Below are 10,288 nucleotides of genomic sequence, written 5' to 3' on the forward strand. Positions count from 1 at the left end.
ACTGTGGAAGGTAGCTGCGGACCACGGAAAGCCCCACCAAGACACTGCTCTTTTCTATATTGCATTTCAGTCTCAAGCTTATGTATGCAAGATGCTCCTCTGCTTTCTGCCAGTCCCCAGGGAAAAAGACAAGACTGCCCTGTTTTCAAGTCAGGAGCCGCTTCTGCTGCCAAAGCCTGAAGCAGGTGAGACGTTACAGCCATGCTGGACACTTGCATAACTTGTGTTATGGCAGTAAGGAGCAATTCATGTGGTCTACGACCCTGCATATACATGTGTAACAACCGCACTGCTCACAGCAAATGAACAGAGATCCTCCACAGAAGTGTGAAGCAAAGAATGGTCATCAAATGCTGTCCCGTCTATATCATGCATACTCCCTCATCCATGTATTTCTAGAAGGAATAGATTATAAGGATAAGATGAATCCACACCTGGATATTATGGTGAATTCTGGCAGCTTTTTGTCTGTGTGAGCACTTACATTCAAACAGGCTTTTCTTCCCCAACACAGTAAATTCTTCATCTGACAACAAGCAAGCCTACCATTCCAGTAAGATTCCTTTTTCAATTTCTTTTAAAAATGTTTCTGAGGAATGGTTCTATCCTGGAAAAAACTCTTTGCAGATTTTTTTTCTTTCTTTCTTGATTCTCTACCTGTGTTGGGGTTTTTTTGTTGTATTATACTTCTTCACAGAATAGCCTCAGGAAGACACTTTTGAGTACTGCTCGCATTCCTCTTATACATCATGCACTTGTAGACTCTGTGACTTGCTTTGATTTCCTCTCAAGATTCTGACACTAAAATGTCCATCATCAACTCCCTGAATTACTTACCCCAGCACACTTTCTGATCCCGCTGAGCTTGGATGTTTACCTTCCAGGAATGTCACTAGCAAAAGGGTTAGAAAGCTAAGTTTCCCAAACCTCCATTAACAAACCCAGGATCTGTGTTTCTGGGTGGGGCTGGGTATAAATATTTGTTAGGATGATCCACACCAGCAGTAAAGCCAACAGTGCAACAATTGTCCTGCGCTTTCCATTTAAAACAAAATGGAAAGAGTTTTCTATATTTCTGATTATTTCGACAGTCTTTCAAGTTTTCTCAGTAGATGAAATTGGGTAAAAGCTTGTGAAACAGATATGCTGAACAAACTAAATTATTTTGACAAGTTACACATGCCAGTTATAAACAGACACAAATATACCTAACACTACTAGTACTCCTGAAAATACTAGTTTTCTCAATGGGCAATTTTTGCAACATCACGCACCCAAGAAACACCAAATCTACCACTGACTCTACCACTTAAATAACACAAATAAAAGACATTACTGGTACAGTTGAAAGAAACAATGCCAAAAATCAGCCTGTATTTTCTCTCCTATTTAAAACAAAACATGCCATGGGATCAAAAGTTAGTCCTACAGATTAACTAAGAATAGCAATAGCTAGCATTCATTTCTTCAAGACCGATGTCATGAAAGTTCAAAAAGTGCTAACCATACCCTGACATATTCAACACTAACATCTCCTGAATGTCTTTGCTTGCGATAGTTCTGGTACATTTATTAAGAAGGTCAGCTCTAAATTTAGTAATTCCTTAGGCTAGCAAAGCTATGAGGAAGGCAACTGGAAAAAATGAAATCTTCTGTCCCCCTTCTTTTGCAATTCATTAAGTTCACGGTCATTGCTAACTCTTCTCCTTTGCTATGTAAAGCATCACATTAATACACATTCTGTGGCTGTATCACCTACAGACAACCTTCTGTGGGCCCATCTCTTGGATGGAACAGTGTACATTGTAACGTTTCTAGTGCAGGTGATGCTGTCCTGGCAGCACACTGGCCAGGAAGAGGTTAGCAAGTGGCCAGCTGATGAGAGTCAACTAAGTCTAGAGGCAAAAGTATTGGGGAAACTCCAACTGCGCATAAAAAAAAAAAAATTAAAAAAATCAGTCAGATATCCTAATGGGACTTGAATTTAAGGAAACCTTTTCTTGACCCCTAAGCAATTTTGCCCCAGAACAATAAATACAGTAAACATAAGGAAATTAGTGATTTTGGATTCAGCATAACAACTCAGAAATAAGCTACTAAAGCTTACAATATAGATAATTACCCTTGAGAAAAGAAGTAATTAAAAAGTAGCAGTATCACACACAGTTTTAGAAAGGAGGCCTGCAAGGAAGTAATTCAAAGTCTTTCTGACCAGTAAGTAAAAAAAACAAAACAAAACAAAACCAAAAGAAAATGTTTAAATTGGATTTGCAATTAAATTCACTGGAGTGCAGAAGAACGCTGGGATGGATGCCCACCCAGCCAGAGGCTATGTCCAACCACCCCAGCCCACAGGTCACTCTTATTTGAGCGGTATGAACCTGGTGAAACTGAAGCCTGTAGGAAGGACCTAAAGTAGAAAATAAAGTCAAATAAAACCAGAAAAAATCCAGGAGAAAACTGGAAGACTCTGTGGGAATAGTCTTAAAAGACCAAACTGTGACAGCGAGAAGCCTCAGATGGTTGCCCAGCCTGATCCACTACTGGGCTGCAAAAAAGCCACACAGGAGAATGAGGGTACAGGGAAAGATGGTAAATTATCCGCACAAAGATGACTATGTATAAGGTATGGTGCTGCCACAGACCACGCATGAAGAAAGCTGGTCCTTCAATAAACTTGTAAATTAAACATTACTGACCTATGGAGCTGCCCTAAAAGTCTGATGAAGCTCCAGAGTGACGTATACTTTTGTCACAACTGCTGTCCCCTTCCAACAGCCGCCGATCCAGAGACGCTCTCCACAATAGCTGCAACCAAACTGAACAGAAGAATCAACTGAACTAATAATTAGTGGAAGTAGCATGCTAATCACTTGGTGACCGTGATACACTATGAACTAATAAGCCAAACATTTATGCACTAGACTATATGTCATTAAGATAACAGAACAACTCAAAAGAATATTCAAAAAGAAGTGGGCAAAGTCTTGATACAAAATTATGGTGAGTATTAATTAGTCATAGGTGGAGAACAGAAGCATTACCTCTGAACTGATACAAAACTGAAAAAAGCAAGAGGTCAGGTATATAATTACACATTTTGGGCAAGGGAAAAGACCCTTGCCACTAGTGTGACCACAGATACTGTGCAGATCCTGCATAGTATTTGCATTTAAGATCTGGAACAGGAGGGCAAGGCACACGACAAGTTTTATTTAGGGCAGTTGGCAGTACCAGAAAGTAGCCAGCAACCTTAAAAAATGACATGAATGAGCAACAAGGCAGGAGGTGAAATGTCAAAAAGTAAAGAACCGTCAAGCACATACCTAGTCTTCAACTAAACTCAGGAGCTGAGCCTTATGCAGACAGCTCAAAGAAAATAACTGGAAAATCATGCAAAGACAATGTCACACTTTTTAAGCCAAAACAAAAAAAAACAAACAACCACAAAGAATCAATTAGGAAAGTAAGATAGAATTTCTGACAATACATTAAGGTAGTCTCTACCATGGTCTGCTCCTAGCTATTATTCTTCACTCACATCTAGCAATGAAGTAAAAGTACAATACAAAAAGGTCTCAAAAATAGGAAATAGTAAATGTCCAAGATGACAGACTAAGCTTGAAGAGAAAAGCTGTAAGAGTTAAAAATCATATATAAGAAGGCCATGTCAAGTGCTCAGATTTCAAGAACAAGGAGAGAGTCCAGAAAATTTAAGAGCAGCATAACAGTGAAGGAATTCAACCAATCAAGCTATAAAGAGCAAAATTAACCTGTAGAAATTACTGCAGGGTACAGAACCCAAGAGATATAAACATTGCTTTTTAAACTAGACATTTACACGAGTAAGAACATCCACACAGATAGGTTAGCTAAGGTATCCCTGAATGCTCCTGGCACCTCTTCTGAAGCATCCAGTTGTTATCAACTGCTAGAAACTGCAGATAGGACCAGACAGGCAATGTGTCAGAATCCGGATGACAATTTTTATATTGCTATTGTTCTAGGGTCAAACAAGCATCATCAAAACACACCTTGTTATGGAAAAGGTCAATTTTGTTTAACACAGAAGTTTATAAAATATATGACTACCATCATAAACAGAAAAAAGGTTTATTGAAATGCTGCACAGAAATAATGAGCATGTATGTGACAGACCTTCCTCACCAGGCAAATGCAGAAATGCCATTTCAGAACAGATCACCAGTGAAAGATTATTCTGTTCTTTAGGAGTGACCAACCTAACAGAGCACACAAAAAGTTGTTAGCAGTACGCAAGGGTATACAGCTGCTTATGGAAGTCTGTAACTGAAAACAGGTTCAAAAAGGGGTTCAAACATACTTCAGCATCAAAAGAGTTTAAAACCCTCTACAACTGTTAAATCTGTTGTACCAGATTATCTGTACCCATAAATGGAGTACCTTTACTGAGCAATTATTTCACACATTTCTAGAGCCCGTGAGCTCCTCCTTTTCTGCTGGAATTCCTCAAAGTCATGGCAATTTGTCATCCAGTTTTACTCCAGCTTAAGTTGAGTATTTATTTTTCCTGTCTCCACATGACTGAGAAGAACGATTTTTTAAAACAGAACACAGCAAATGGATGAGTCAAACAACCAAAAGCAAACAACAAATCGAAAAACACCTTTTTCACTATTTTACCTACTTGAAGAAATGCTTCTCTAGTGGGTTCTGCAAGGTCTAGATTACTTCTCTTTATGCCTTTCACTTAGAACAAAAAATACCTTTCAGTATGTATTAAGATAACAAGCATACCCTTTTAATTTGATGATTTTTATCTGCTTTTATGGGTAAAATGATTATTTTAATTAATATACAAAACAATTTAGATAGAGTGGATCAGATACAGAACATGTCTCAATTGGATAGTTAAGATCATAGAACTGAAGGTCCTATTGAGTCCTATTCCTGCTACTGTAGGCAACTATATAATAGAATCCAATTATCAAATAATAACCAACTCCTGAGAACTTCTCAAAGCCACTACTCTGATTACATGGCTGCTCCAGAACCCCACTCCTATTTTGATTAGGAACCAATTTAAGATTAAGAACTTATTAAGACTGATTTACAGTTTGTATTTATTATTCTTCAGATTACAAATACTCTTGCCATAATGTTAATGCCTCTTTCTGTGTGCTCTGTTAGGTTGGTCACTCCTGACTTTCTTTTTCCCACACTGTCCTTAAAGCTTAAACAATTTTCTTCCCTTTTCAATACTGAATGATAAGCACAAGTACAGAAACATAACACACATCCCTTTAGCCTGTTAGCTGAAAAAAAAGCAAGCCAGTTTTGCCTCCCTTTATGACGCAGGAGAAAGAACAGATTTCCCAGACCATCCTAACAGCCCTTCCTCACATCTGTCCCAAACTAAGGCACTTTTCTGTTTTTTAACATCCCTGACCAGAATTCTCCATATCTGCTTAATTCCTGGACACACCAGCATTAAAATTTTAACATCACCATGGTACCAATGGTTATACTTGAGTCTTTTGCATCTTTCCATTTCTAACTGAAAAGCAACATTTTTATATTTCATATATTTTTACATATATTATATAAATATATTATTGTACATTCGTTGTTACTGCATGACCATGCACTTTGTCCTGTCCTGTTTATGTCTCTATTATTGCAAATCCTCCATCTCATTCAGTCCTGCTGAGTGAGACTCCCATCCTCCCCTCTGGACTGATGATGCCTCTCAACTTTGCTCCAGCAAATTTTATTAAAGCAGTCCTTTCATGTGTCCATCAAGACCAAAATGCCATTTAAAACTGTCTGAAGACTGCTCTTTGAAAACTATCAGCAGTTTCCCTCCAGCCCACACTTCCTCCTTCAACAGCACTAACTCACCTTCCCGTTACCAGTCCCTAAACCATCACACACCATCCTTGGCTTTAAGAAACCTCCAGCATGATGCTGTGTCCTGTGCTGTACTGACATTCATCTACATGAGGGGAACTGTACTTGCAGTGCTCCTCCAGCCTGGCCACTGTCTTGCTCCATCAACTCTCCAGCAACCCTCTCCTGCTGAGGACAGTCACCCTAAGAACCCACCTGTCCCCAAGCACGGGAAAAACTGTACAGGTAGTTTTTAAATCAGAAGGCATGGGTGGGCACACAAAACATATCCTTGTTGCAGATGGGGGAAGCAAAGGGATAAGCATGCACGAACAATCATCCTTCCCACACCTATGCCGATGGCTGCCCCACATTCCTGCCTGACCCCAGTATGCTCCTGCTCCCCATCACCTTCCCCAAAACTGCTCTGGCATCACCAAGCTGCTGTAATGAAAGCAATGGCTTCTGGCAAAGACGTATGAAATAGGTACCAGCTGCGCTACCCCATCTAGACATCTAGATGGGCACAAACAGCGAGCAGGGGGAAACCGGTGGTGTGACCTGGGAACAAGTCACCCACCCTTGGCTCAGCCAGCCCTGGCCTCTGAGCAAGGGGGAAGGAGGGTGCCAGAGCAGAGGGCAGGCAGTAGCAGCCTGCTCCCATCCCACATGCTCACGGTCCAGCTGGTCAGCACAAGTGCACCAGTCCTGCACTGCCAGCAGCTGGGTGGGAACACATAGACCTCCCTGTCCTGGCACAGAAGGGAGGTACGTGGTCTGTTTACCCAGAAAGTTTGGGCACGTCTGCTGAAATTCCATAAACCCGAAAGATTTATTGTAGAGGCTCTGACGTCACCTTCACACAGAAACAGACATCCCGGCAGTGAGATACGAGACTGAAGCAGGAGAAATTTGTAGCGGCCTGCCTCCCAAACACCGGCAGTCACAGGTTAGTGTGCTACATTACAGCTGTTCCGTTTGCTGACATCTTATCTCCTATGTACTTATATACCCATTACCATAGTAACCAAATTCCTCAGAACAGAAAATGTAATTTTTGTATCTAGTGTATTAGAACAAAATTATTAAGTTTACAAAGGCAAGCACTCCAAAATTAGAAAGTGTCAGAATTCAGACTGCCATCTCCCTTGCCACCCATCTTTGCTCGCTGCCTCCCTTTCCATCTCCCAGGCTCCCAAGTCACCTCTCCTAAAAACCTCCAGCTCCATTTCTCCATCCGCTGTAGCTCCTTCCTCTCTGATCCCTCTGCAGCCCCAGTTTCCCTATACTTCTGTCCTGGCGTATTCTTATCTCTTCTCTCTCATCTGACTTTTATACCTTCTGCATTCACACCAGGCATTTTCCTCCTCCACACTGCCTGGGTGCTCTCCAGGAATGATTCACTGAACACAGGACAGAGATTCCCAACAGTCTAGGAACTGGAAACAAGAGGAGCCTCTCTCTTGCAGGGAAAAGTCCTTCTGATCTCCCATAGCCCAGGGCTGGAGCATCTTCAGCTGCTCTCTGAGGATAACTGCCTGCTCAGCACCAGGAGCTGCAAAACGCCGCAGCAATGCAGAGTGCTGGTTTACCCTCTTACTACCATTGTACAATCGCTGTAAGAGTAGGTCCCACCAAGGAATGAGCCCCTGTTCTAGGAGGTGTTTTGCAAATACAAAGAGAGTCTCCATCTTGATGGAACTTGTATAAAACAAATTAACCTTTACTTGCCTATATGCATGGAATGCTCAAGTGCTACGTTTTCTCTAACAACAGCATCTGCAATCACTAGTGCACAGCAACTGCAATCAGAAGTGAAAAGTGGAATCCACTGCAGTAGAACATAACCAGTAAATTCAGCAGACCTCTCCTTAGAGAAGGTTTACTAAAAGGTCCATCAAATCACAGACTTAGGCATCCTGCTGCTTGCCTGCCTCTCCACTAGAAAGACAGGTTAAGTAGATACATCATTCTGCACACACAGAAGGTAAATGACTACATCTTTTCTCCAAAAACCTGCTCTAAAAAAATTATCTGGCTCTTTTCTGGTTTTGGCAGTATTGCTAATTGTCCTGAATACAAGGGATGAAAGAGGTAGGTCAGCATCTGCACCTGAAGCAAATACTTGGAACAACAATTCAGAAACCAGGGCCACAAAGCAGGTTTTAATGCCCAAGGTCCATTCTACCCAGGCTGACTCTTACTGGGAGTATTTAAGAAGTTTTTTCTCCTGTACACCACTTCTCCAGCTCCCAGGCAAGAAATACAGCACTTTCTTCTGGCCTGAAGAGAGGAGGAAAGTGCTTAAATCGCTTGAATGTACCTAATAAGCACTAAAGAATTTTAAGGCTGAAAAGGCAATTCAGCTCAAGTAGGAACACATCTATCCTAAATTGGACATAAAACTGTAATCGGAAGTTGCTCTACTCCAATAGCAGATCCAAACACCTTTATATTTCACAAGTTCTTTGTGTGCTCACACACAAAGCTGCTTAATCCAGCTGTTCTCAGCAATCATTCACAAAAGCAAATGAATGAAAAAGAAACAATCAGCAACCATTTCCCCTCCTACCCTTTAGTTGAGGTGAACAATAATTTGATTGCTTCAGTCGATGGACAAAACTATTTTCTGTGCCTTTAAATAAAAGGTTAATTGAGATATGGTAGAACCTGCTTTCACACTTGGGTTTTCTGAAAACAAGGTTGTCCTGCTTTTTTCAAGGACTCTGGCCACAGCTTTCACATGAGCTGAGGCAGGGAGCTGCCAACAGGTGACTTTTCCAACACTGATCTGATCTTTGAGAGACACAGGAAAGGCACAGCATTGCAAAGAAAAAGCCAATTAAAATAATCTTACACTTCTCCTTAAGCATTCACTGCTGGCAGGGATTGAGCTCTAAGGCCTTTGTCTTAGCCTGCACCTTGCTGGATGGCAGCAGAGGCTGTTCTGAGGAGCCTGTGACCCGAAGGCTATCAGTGATTTGGTCGAAGCTAAGCCATGCTACTCAGAGGCTGGTAACTGGAGATGATAGAAGTTACTACCCAGAGCAACAACCACATGGCACAGCCAGAGCAGGATCAAGCTGTATGGGTCTAAAGGGCTTCCTTAAAATGGTTGCAAGTATGCGACATAGGGGTCTGGCTCTATCAAGATAAGGAAGTAGCGCAGTGCCAGGGGACAAGGACAGTCACAAAAACAGCCCCAAGAGAGCAATCGAACAGACCTTGCCAGTGGGACATTAGAAATTTTCAAAAATAAATCACCTGCTGGTTTGTTTTGGTGTTGGGTTGTTGGGGTTTTTTTTTCCCAAAAACAGGGCTTGGTATTCTTTCTCCATTTTCATTTTAGTAAATGGATAACTTGCACAAAACACTGCACTTTTCTTACATGATGCCGCCCAGACATCCTCCTATTTCCCTGGAGAGTTTATCAAGCATTTTTAGACAAAACAAATTGGCTGCATTAGAATTTCAATACTGCCACCATATCTGTCCAGTTTCCCCTAAAATAATCCTCCTCCTTACAGTATTGAAGCATCTACCTTATACACAGCTATGGCTGCAGTGAACTAGACCTTAACTCTGAGGCAGAAAAATTTGCATCACTTTTCACTTAAAATTTAAGAAAACTCATGGAATTTAAAAAGTAAAAGAGCACATGAGAAGACAATCAGTTGTTACCTAAAATTCAGCTTAATGACAGCTACACATCTTTAGATTTCATCATGCCACAGATACTTTATACTGAGAAACTGTACTAGAAATTTTGTCCTGGTGAACAGCAGAAGCTTTAACAAAGAGCTGTTCCTTTTGGGATGGAAGTGATGGTTTGTACCAGGGCTGATGGTATTTAATTGCTGGTGAAAAGTAAAATAAAATCATCTGTCTGGAATAAAGACCATTCATTCTGAAGCTGAAATATTACCAGTCTGTGGCATTCAAGTGTATTGTCCGTACAGTTTGAGGAAAGCAGATTGCAGCTCAGAGCGATGGTTTCACAGCCTGCAGAGAGAGGATGACTGCTCTGCATGACTGACATGGGCCAACTGTGTCAGCTCAACAGGATGGAGAAGACCACACCTATGATGTCTCCATTCACAGGTTCTTTGGCATTTCTCAGGCCTTATACTGGATCTGGAAGAGTGTGGAAAGACCAGAGCTCTGGTGACTATGGGTCGCTCCATCTCCCCCACCTCTCCCTGGCCCCCACCCCCTATTTTCACTCTTTCTCCTAAAAGGATATTATTCAACTGCCAAAACTCACAATGTCACATCTGACCTATACTTTCATTACCAAGGCTTAAAAAGCACATGATATTTGCTGAGTACTTAGCAGAGTTGCAGTAAACAGTCTTACCTTACAAACATGTAAACTATGTGACTAAAAGTTGACTTGTCTGAGACCACACAAGTTCACAGC

General features: G+C 41.3%; 1 protein-coding gene across 2 annotated transcripts in view; it reads right to left on the reverse strand.

Moving 5' to 3' along the window:
* Positions 1 to 10,002, reverse strand: part of TAOK1 (TAO kinase 1) — a 57,943-nt gene extending 47,941 nt beyond the window's left edge. Inside the window, exon 1 of one of the 2 annotated variants that reach the window (XM_037373189.1) lies at positions 9,794 to 10,002. The gene's annotated coding sequence lies outside the window, so the exon portion shown is untranslated. The remainder of the gene's footprint in view (positions 1 to 9,793) is intronic. The other variant, XM_037373209.1, reaches the window with a different exon arrangement.
* Between the last annotated feature and the right edge of the window lie 286 nt (positions 10,003 to 10,288).

The sequence above is a fragment of the Falco rusticolus genome, chromosome 1 (genome assembly GCF_015220075.1).
Source record: "Falco rusticolus isolate bFalRus1 chromosome 1, bFalRus1.pri, whole genome shotgun sequence".
Lineage (NCBI taxonomy): Eukaryota > Metazoa > Chordata > Aves > Falconiformes > Falconidae > Falco > Falco rusticolus.